This window comes from Hordeum vulgare, chromosome 2H (assembly GCF_904849725.1).
Source record: "Hordeum vulgare subsp. vulgare chromosome 2H, MorexV3_pseudomolecules_assembly, whole genome shotgun sequence".
NCBI classification, from domain to species: Eukaryota; Viridiplantae; Streptophyta; class Magnoliopsida; order Poales; family Poaceae; genus Hordeum; species Hordeum vulgare.
Genome location: NC_058519.1, coordinates 515304174 through 515315020, shown reverse-complemented (window position 1 = coordinate 515315020; position 10847 = coordinate 515304174). Strand labels below are relative to the sequence as shown.

The window sequence follows — 10847 nt, the reverse complement described above, 5'->3', positions numbered from 1 at the left end:
GGGTCTCTGAGAGTTGTGGAGTGGAGTCCATCCCATCCATTGCTACATAATAGGCCATGAGACACTATGATCACTACCTCCACTAGCAGATTCACGGAGAAATATGTTAACTGCGAGTTAACTAATCATAACTACTACTACATATATTCAATGACCTCTCTAACTAATCGTAACACCATGAATAGCACGATCGAAACGGTATGAGTACCACATGTCACGGACGGGGAAGTAATTCCCCGATTCCCCGACTAGCAACCATGACTCCTGGGATTTCGATAAATATTACGATAAATTTCATTCGCGCGCTCATCCCTCTCGTGTTGCGTTTCTCATTCAGCTTTATTCATTCAGAAATTTCATTCATCGTAACACTATGAATAGCACGATCGAAAAAAAATCATTCAGAAATTGAAACAACATACGAAGCGCTGCGTGGATGAAGTAGGAGCTAGAAAGTGTAATTTGTTACCTCAGCACGAGGTGCACAGGGTGGAGGGAGAGGGCGGACGATTTGTCTTAGGAAGAGGTAGATGTAGAGAGAAATTATATGAGCAATCATCAGGAAATCCTCGGTAGATCTATGAATAGTACTCCTCGAGATGGGGAGTGAACGAAATGAGATCTGGAATTTATTGACGGCCGACCCCACTGGTTAGTAAGAGCAACCATTGTAGAGCCCGCATGTTAGTACGGCTCGACTGCATCTAATTCTTTCCGTGATGTGGCCGGAAAAGTGACCCCACTTGTCTATCAAAGAAAACTTTGGAGCGCCCATGTGTCAGTACGACGGCTCAGGTCCAACTAAAGACTTTTCCTGCACACAAAGAGAGTAGTATGTTCTCTTTATTTCTTCGCATCTCTCCCTCTTTATTATCTCTCGTTCAAATTCAAAATCACCCATGGAAAGTAGATCGCGCACAAAATTGAAGTGGATCCGGTCCGAACGTTCTAGGAATCCAGCAAATAAAGTTTAATCAAGTCATCCCATGATGTTTTCCCGATGCACGATGTAGATTTAATTTTTGCCGCTCGACGTTTTTAATCCATCCTGATGAACTAGCACGCTCACCGCATTATTTTTTATGTTTTGGTCACGCGTCTTTGATTTTGTCGTTAGTTTTCTATATCCTTATTTTTAAGCATAGTTTCAGTTTGCTCGTACCAGCAGGTAGTGTGCGGCATAGTTCAAATCCGATTCCTTGTTATATATTCGACAATCCAGCCGCCTTAGTAGTTCTTCACGGGGGTGCATAAGAAATTTTAGGACATAATTTTTTTTGTAACAGTGTTTGATTTCATTATCAATGTTGTGCGTGAGGAATAAAAGTGCTCTGTTCTGTGTTGGCTTTTGAACATTGATACTTTGCAGGAACAGGATGTTTTTACCTTATTTCATTCAGGTCTAATGTTATATTATGACCTGGTGACATATTAGCACAAGTATCTTACTTGAGCCTACCATCCCTTGTAGTATGTAGAATAAAAAATATTATGTATTACATCAATTCTATTGTAGTAAACATAAATCATTTAGCTACAAAAACGAGTGTGTTCAAACAGCAGTGTATAACAGTTGTTAGCTCTTTGTATTACTCTTTTGCCCTACCAGATGTACAAGGTCGCATCAGCTGATCAGGGCAGCAATGTTGGTGTTTCTCTAAATGATATTGCAAAGGCATACGAAAAGAAGGTAATAGCATCAAATGAATCACACTAGAGTCATCTGTAGCGAAATCTATTGAACCTTAGATTTTCGATACTATCTTGTCTTTTTTATATGCATTATAAACTCTCAAGGCGTAATGTGTCACCATTGAATAATGCAAAGTTATACCCGTTGACATCAATAACATATAGAAAAAAAATCCTTGGTTGAGTTCTGTAAATGTGTCCCTGTTCCAAATATGTGCTCCGCAGTTAAAGATCGATATATGGAAGCAAAAGAAACTGATGCAAGTGGATAAAAAAAAGAGTGCAAATGACGTTCAGCATGCACATGTCAGACGGGCTGGGGTGAATATAGTCAAGGTTGAGAAACAAGTGCTTGGTAAGCGTGCAATTCAGGAACAAGCTGTGTAGCCGACAGATGCTAAAAGGAGTATTCTAGGCAGTAGAGTAAATTTTTCTGCAACCTCCCGAACATTGGTTTGTAATCCAGAGTTGCAACACAGGAACCGTACCAATCAGTCAGTCCAGGTAACGATAAAAAACTTTAACACTCAGCCTTCATGTTTTACAAATCTTGAGACACAAGAACACTTCATATGTTTTATTTTTTAAAATTGCTAATGCTTCATAGTACACACATGTGCACCTAATTGTTAATGCTTCAAGGTCGTGGAGAGCAGTCGATCCGATGGAGTGGTTTTTCCTGAGGGTCGTGTTGAAGATTGAGAAAGAATAATCATTGATGTCGGAACATTGAATGTTGTCCATGAAAGCACAAAATATGAATCATCAAGCATGACTGACAGAAGCAGTATCTCAGCAATTAGAGGAAGAATCTTTAGTGAACTGCGGCATGAGAATAAAGGAGAGGTGATAGAAACGTCGATCAAGCAATAATTATGTCAAACACTTGTGTTATTCCAATTTAATCTCTAAAATTTCTCTGTATTTTTGTGTGCCATAGGCCTGCGAGGAAAATAACAAGGATCACGCCAGTCCACGCCAGGAACAAAGGCTCCAATAGAATGGATATACTGGTAACAATTTAAATATGATGAGGCAAGGTCCTTTCAAAGGATCGCTATTGGCATTCAACATGAGAGGTCCTTCCAGAGGATCTCCGACTGCATTCAAGAGTGTCAACAAAATCTCCAATGCATGGAGGATGTCGCCAAGATGTGCTGAGGAGTGCAGACATAAGGAAAGAAAGGTGACGACACGACCATGTTCTCTGTATGTAAATCCTGCTTTAGATTGTAGAGTGAAAGCAGAAGCACGGTTGTGCCTCTTTGATCGTATAGTGCAAAGAAAAGCACAGCTGTGCCTTGTACATGCACATGCACGTGGATTTTAGTGCATTCACAACCTTGTATCTTACGTGACATAAATCCGTGCTTCTGGGTTACAACATGTATGTTCCTGTCAAAAACTTAGTGCTAAATTCTGCTACATTATTCTACATCTGTTTTAAAGCTTTCAAAACGATAAAATAAGATGCAAATGTCTCAGGTGCCTCTGATATCTATTTTTTGCAACCTTCATGTGCAGGACTTCACAGGGAGCACGACAGATGAGTCAAATAACTGCAAGATTCCTTTACCCACCCTTAAGGGAAAACAACTTGTAGAGAAGCAAGTTGTATATAGGGACAGCTATTGCGACAGCAAAAATGTTGAGGTGGAAGCAGTGCAAGTCCTTGGGTTTACGGGTACCATAGAAAGAGAGAACAACAGCATTCGTGAAGATGACAGAAGAGGAGGAAACAACGTTCGAAAAGTAGTGATGGACTGGACCTCTAGCAGTGATGGTGCCCCCGCACCTGACAAGCAAGCGAGCTGCAACAGCTCTGTCAAAAACGAGCTAATTCCTAGTCATGAAAGGGATGATATCTCAAGTGACAACGATGACGACCCCAATGGAGACACATTAGACTGCATTGATATTGGGAAGGCAACGCAAGAAGAGAAAGAAATGGATGAAATGTTCAAAGGAAGCGCATTCCCGTCGATTGAGGAAGTGATGCAAGCACATGAACCGGAGGATGGGTTGCATTTCAAAACAAGGGACGATGCCCTCTTTTTCTTCCGCACATATGCCAGAAAGGTTGGTTTTTCAGTGAAGCGATCAACCACCAGAAGAGCAGGTACCGAGCAAGAGATTGACAAGCAAGTGTTCCGTTGCACAAAGGAAGGTCCGAATAAAACAACCGAGAGACTTGTGAAGCACAGAAGGAGCAATTGCTTGATTAGGACAAGCTGTCCCATTGAAATAACAGAAAAAAGAGATACAGAGAGGGGAATATGGTACTTAAGGAATGTTCTCTTAGAGCACAACCATGTGTTACACCCGTGTGACTGGATGCTGAAATTTATGAGGTGCTATAAGAACATGAGGCCCGAGGAGAAATTTTTTATCCAGGTCGTGCAGAAGGCAAGGCTAGAGCCAAGGAAAGTCATGGAGATCTTCACTGGTATGGGTAAAACGAGGCAGGAAATTATGTTTGACACGATTGACATAAGCAACATTGCATGTCAGGACAGGGCTGGACAAAGGAACACAGATATCGAGGACACGATGAAGCTCTTTGCGGAAATGCAGAGGAAGAGGCCAAGGTTTCACCATGTGGAAGAGACCGATGGAAAGAACATGGTGCGAAGCTTGTTCTGGAAAGACTCCTTGTGCAAGATGAATTATGGCCTGTACGGAGATTTTGTGTCTTTTGACACGACATTTTCTAAGAATATATATGGTTTACCATTTGCACCAATCATAGGGGTTGACAACCATGGGTCATCCGTTCTGTTTGGAATAGGCCTCTTAAAGGATGAGACGATAGGGTCATTCAAATGGCTCCTAAGTACATTTGTTGAGGCAATGGGAGGAAAGGAACCAAAGTTCATAATAACAGACCAGGACAAGGCGATGAAGGCGGCGATAGAGCAAGCACTTTCGAGTACCAGGCACAGGTTCTGCTTGTGGCACATACGGAAGAACATGAAGGAGAACAATGCGACAGTGTTTGCGCAACATCCACGGATGTCTGATGAGTTACATCTAATAATCAAAAACTCACTAAATGCAGATGAATTTGAAGGCTCGTGGAAAAGAGCGATTTCAAAATACAATGCAGAGGGAAACATGCATCTGAATGCGTTGTGGGAACTTCGTACATTCTGGGTGCCAGCCTACTTCAAGGACTACTTTTATCCATTCTCATCGACGACCACACGTAGTGAGAGCACAAACTCAATGTGGAAAAATTATGTGAACCACAAGGATACCGTAACGATGTTTGTTGGTGCGTGCATTATCATCCAGCAAAATTGCCTTGCCACGCTTGTTAAGAAAAGGCACCGGACAGAAGAGAAGTTACCATCACGCGAGATATATTTTCCACTTGAAACAGAAGCGAGTGAAATATACACTAATGAAATTTTCAGGAAATTTCAGCTAGAGCTGCGCAACCGCACATACTATAAGTGTCACGACCTAGCAAAAGGTAGGCAATGCCTTTTAAAAAGGATCTCATCACAAGATAAAGACAGGAAACCTTACCCAGGTGAGGAGTTTGATAGGTCTGAATTCAGGGTAGATGTGGATGAGCAAAAGGAAATATACACGTGCAGCTGCAAGAAGATGACGAGGGATGGTATGTAGTGCTGCCATGTACTTAAGGTTATGGACCAGACATGCATGGTTGAACACCTTCCAAAATCCTTTATCATCCCCAGATGGACCAGGAATTGGTCAGATAGCTTGATACTACTGGCTACAAGTCAAGGTGACAGCATGACCGCACAAGAAGATGAAACTATGAGATTCGGTCTCGTGTATGCAGAGTTGTCCGATATATGTTCACATGCTTGCAGGAAGGACAAAGCATACAATGTGCTACTTGAGTGTATGGAAGAAATGAAAATAAAAGTCATGACTGCACTTGCTGATGAAACAGACACGAGCAAAAATCCATGTGACACAAGTCTGAAAAACCCTCCCATGAGTGGCTCAAAGAGAACGAAAAAAGGGGACCAAATCAAAGCTGGCTGTGAGAAGAAAATAAAAAGAAGCAAACCCATTTGCAGCCGTCGCAATTCAAAGGTCCATACGAAAACGCATTGTCCTAGTAACCCGGAAGTGATTGAAAAAATGAGGATTCAAGAGGAGAAGAAGAAAGCACGGGAGGAGAAGAACGTAAGATCAATGAAATGGCCCACTACACCAACGACAACATCGAGAATATCAAACGGGGAAGGAGAATGCACTCCTATCCCGGGACCAGGACGGTTAACACCATAGTCAACGCCAGCAACGCCACTGACAACGCCAACGACCACACTGACAACAGAGCATCGAAAGCAAAGTCCTCTAACCACACCAGAATCTAGTATCACTCAAGGGAGGCACACAAAATGTCAGCAACCAAACATGGTTGAAGCAACAGCATGTGCACATCCTACATTGAGAAGGGAAAGAACGGAATGTAGGTTGTTTTCTACCGGTAGACAAAATGAGTGAAGAATTGAAAGGTAAAAAGAGGTTCTGAACAGAAATAATATAATGTACGCTATTTTGCACCGTAGAATATTCCTTCCTAGTACATCAAAAAATGTACCCATGACGAATTATTCCAATTTTTGTTTTTTCCGTATATTGTTTTTAATAGGAGAACGGCGATGCGTAGATTTGGGGAAAGAAGAATGGATCTCTTCAAAAAACAGTTGCATCTGTTGTAGCAAAGTCTCCTTTTAAGTTTTCTTGTGTGTGTAGGACAGAAAGAGACAACAAGACTTATTTTTTCTTGTGCAGTTGTAAGTTATGTTTTATGGTAGTATAGAAGCGACATACAAGACCAATAGATTTTTCCTAGTGGTTGCGTTATTTGTCTGCATTGAGCCATCACAACTTATACTAAAATCAATCCAGTTCTTGTCGTTTTCTCTTGATGCTTTAAAGAGTTTCTGGTCATGTAGAAATGACGTGATGAACGTGTGTTTTGTTAATGTGGACCAAGATGAGGGCTGAACACATAGGCACGGAATTTTTGTTACCAGCATGTCCCTAATGACATCATCATCATTGAATGTGCCGGCTCGAAAATTTTGCAAGGCAGATAATGAGCGTCGTGCGTGTCTTCGTGTCACTACGTTCGACACAATTGTCCTGGGGCCATTTGCACTCTGTTTTGAGGCACAACCATGCACATGTAAAACGGTTCCTCTCGTGGCCTGACGACTGTGCCTCTGATAATTAACATCAAATGCATGGCCGTGCATGTGAAACTATGATTCTTTTTTACTGATGGCGCTGCACCTTTGACATTTATGTTCCGTTATTGTTTTTGAACAGACGGAGCGACATAATTTTTTTTGAACAAGTGTCACGGACGTGCGTTTTCTGCACATATAAACGTGCCTCTAATGATCGGTCACCCTACTCTTGTACTGTTTCACGTGGAGTGCCCCTCCACTAGAATCACGGTCGTGCCTCTACAAGCGACATGTCAGACGTGACACTATAGGGTTACGCGTCATAGACATAGAGGCAGTGACCTAAATCGTGGTTTCAGATCCACCGTGCACATCACTGTCGTACCCCGACAATGTAGATGGAGATGTGCCATGCCCCTAGCACCAAGAGGGTGAGGCACGCTCCACTGCCTACGCCGTCCTCTAGGTGTGCGGTGGTGGTCGAAGGTGCAAGGGGTGGCAATGGCCGCCCCCTCGAGCAGACGAACACGGAGAGGAATCTGGTCCGGATATCATCAGCAGCCTCCCGGACGCCGTCCTAGGTGAGATCGTCTCGCGTCTCCCCACCAAGGGTCGCGTCCGCACGCAAGTTCTCGCATCGCGGTGTCAGCCCTTATGGCGCACTGCTCCTCTGAATCTCGACTGCCGTGAGATCCCTGCTTCTCGTCTTTTTAATGATCTAGAAACAGTTCATATAGAGACCACCTCTTGATGTAGATCCCTCTACAACAAGGAGCTCGTCCGCAAAAGTCACTCCAGAACTTTGTTTAGTGTAGATCATGTAGCTGATGGTGTGAGTATTCCTGAAGCCATCCTCACCGGTCATGAGGGTGCAGTTCGCCGGTTATGCATCCCGGCGAGCAACCTCGAGTGCAGACCATCTACCGTCGATGCCTCGATTCGATCACCAAAAATCGACAACAATATTCACGTGCTTGATTTCTACTACTTGATCCCGCAATTCGTGAATCACAAGGTCACATTACTAGATGGATGACCTTCATCTACGCCTTCAGCACTAATGTCCATCTTCTGTTTTTCCTCTTCTTTGCACACCGCCACCTTTGCTCTTTGCCAGATAGCTGACAACTATGCACAAATGCATGAACTACCGCTGCTCAAGAGGCTTTCCCTTGTGTTGGTTGATATATCAGACGCCTCTCTGGACAACATTATCCACTCTAGTTGTACTTCACTCGAGTGCTTGCTTCTTGTTTTAAAAGAAGAAAACCATTACATCCGAATAAACTCAGCTAAGCTTGTAAGCATTGGCATCCTCTATGAGAAATTTGAACTCATTATCCAGTATGACCCTGCACTTCAACGACTGATTAATGATTTGGGTAGCAGAGGCCTACGGTTAACCATTGGCTCTGCACCTATATTAGAGAAGTGGGTCAATTCTTTAATGCGGGTATCTCTAAGTCTCTTGAGGTACTGAATTCCAACAATACTTTCCTTGGAGTAAACGAGTTTGATGTCATCCAACCTTTTATTCTATTAACTTTGTTCTTTGTTTCCTGAAGGGTTTGGTGGCCTTGGGGCTAACAAGTATTCAGCAATCCGTCAAGACTATTTTTATGCTCGAGAGTTATAAAGTTGACCTTGCTATTCAATTGTTGGAAATGTTTCCAAACCTGCAAAACTTGTTTGTTGAGGTAATGGTTTTCACAAACATTTCATAGTGTAGCGCTCATACCTCCGTCTCAAAAAGACTTGTCTTTACATTTGTCTAGATTGGTACACTCGGATCTAGAGAAATGTATGACAAGCTTTTTGGGATGGACATAATATAATTAATCGTTCATTTGTTGTTGTCACTGATGTTAAGTACTTTTCAACCTACTCGTATGTTTTAAGCAGGATTTTATCGTGGTGGTGATAAAAAATATTGGCGTTGTAGGTTCCGCCTATTTCTCAAAGAGCATCCCATTCGTTTGAAGACAGTAACACTTGAAGATTACGAAAGTTGTCGAGAACACATTTAATTTGTGATGTTCTTTATTCTAAATGCAAGCGGGTTGGAGAGCATCAAGATTAAGTTTTGCAAACCCTCGGACTTCATGTCCGCAGCAACCAAGTTATCTTTTTACGCACAAGAACGGAAGAAGCTTCAGTGGGACAAGAAGGTTTCTAAATGCGCTTGCATCAAATTTTCATCTTCTTGCAAACACACCATCTTGGATGTAAGTAATAAACATGTTGAATACCTGGACTTGACGAATCCATTCAGATGTGAATGCTGAAAATAGGTCTCTCTGCGGGGAAACTTACAGAGTTACATGTCGTTGCGCCTCGATTTAGCAGATCTATTAAACTGTGGTTGATGATAAGAATGCTGAGGCTGGTAGAGTTAGGTGTTGTTGTGCCCTTTCTAGTCTGAGATTTATCTAAACTTTTCTTTTGAACATCATCGCACTGTGTGTTATGTTGTTAAGACACTTTTATGTGTTCATGTTTATGACTCTGTTATGCGTGCATTTTTATGTGTTTTTGAATTCATGTCGAATCCTGTGGAAATGCGCAAAATTACGCTACCTCTTTTTTTATATAGTTGTTAATTCTAATGTCGCGGGTTCTGAAGCATGTTTGAATGAATTGTGTGGAAACTATGCTTCTATAATCCTGATTTCTTTCTTAAATTTTTGTTATTTTTTTCAAACCTGAAACACATGTGTGTCCGAAGGACTTGTGGAGTAGATTTTTTAAAATAACAGCTATAGAATATTTTTCCTTGCGCAAGAGAAATAAAATATTACTTGCAACAAGGAGTAGGTGAGTGAGTCAAACTGATAGAGAACACAAGTGTGCTTCGTGGACGAAAGTACGTGGGCCTACTACGTAATCACCCATGGACCTATGGCGTACATACCCATGGATCCACAGCGCGTGCATCCGTGGATTTACAGTGTACGCAGTGGTGCGTCTTGCTAGTGAACATCAGTGGTATTCGTTTTACATCATCGAAGCTAACTAGTGGGGTCGACCTGGGGCACCTCATCATGCAAGCGGCTCCATGCGGGAACGACTCGTCTCCCGCTGGCCTACATGGCAGTGAGAATAGTGATACCGAGGCTCTGTGCACGTGGGAACTACTCGTCTCCAAATGGCCCACTGGCTATGCTACCTGTCAACTCTACCATCGGGCAGCGACACGGCTACGCTTCTAGTTTGACCGGTCGCAACACACGGACGACTCGTCTCCCGTAGGCCCACAGGGCAGCGACAGCTGCGACGCTTCGGCTGTTCTGACAGATCCTATTAAATAGGAACCGCCGCCACCTTCTTCCCCAACTTGAGCTTCGACCCCCCCACTGGTCAACCCCACTTCCCGATCCAAAAAAACCTGGAACGATGCTGAAGCGTAACCTCACCGCTCGCGATGGCGATGGAGGTCTGTCGAGCCCTAACCGGTGCTGGACGGTGAATGAGGACCACGCGCGGTACCTTTGGGAGAACAGCCTCCCGGTTCCATAGCCAAGCGTCGTGCTCCCGGAGCGGTGGAACCTCAACGATAGTCGCGTGCCTATACCACAGGTTCCGGCGGATGGCCTCGAGCGTCGGCGCGAGATCAGGCGGAGGCGCAGAATCCTGCGTCTCGATCTGAAGCTTGACCCGTGGTTTGCACCCACCAGCGACCTCTAGGATCGCTAGTTCATCCCGGGCATCGTGCCCAAGGGGCGTTGGCGGATGTACTTCGCGTCCGCTGGGCCGGGGCCGCTTCCCACTGCCTCCGGCAGCGCAAGGACAGGCGGCTCCGTGCCGCTGGAGGTGGCTGATCCACCGCCAGAGGAGCAGTTGGGTCCGCTGCCATTGGAGGTGGCTGATCCACCGCCAGAGGATCAGGCGGCTGCGCTGGAGCATGAGCCTCCGGCGCAGGAGAAAGCGCCACCTACATCCGACAGTGACGAGGAGTAGGTGATGGCGATGGAG

At 43.9% G+C, this 10847-nt stretch overlaps 1 pseudogene; it reads left to right on the top strand.

Annotated features, from left to right (window-relative positions):
• The first annotated feature begins 599 nt into the window (after positions 1–599).
• Positions 600–5964, top strand: LOC123428574 (annotated as a pseudogene).
• Positions 5965–10847: the final 4883 nt, after the last annotated feature.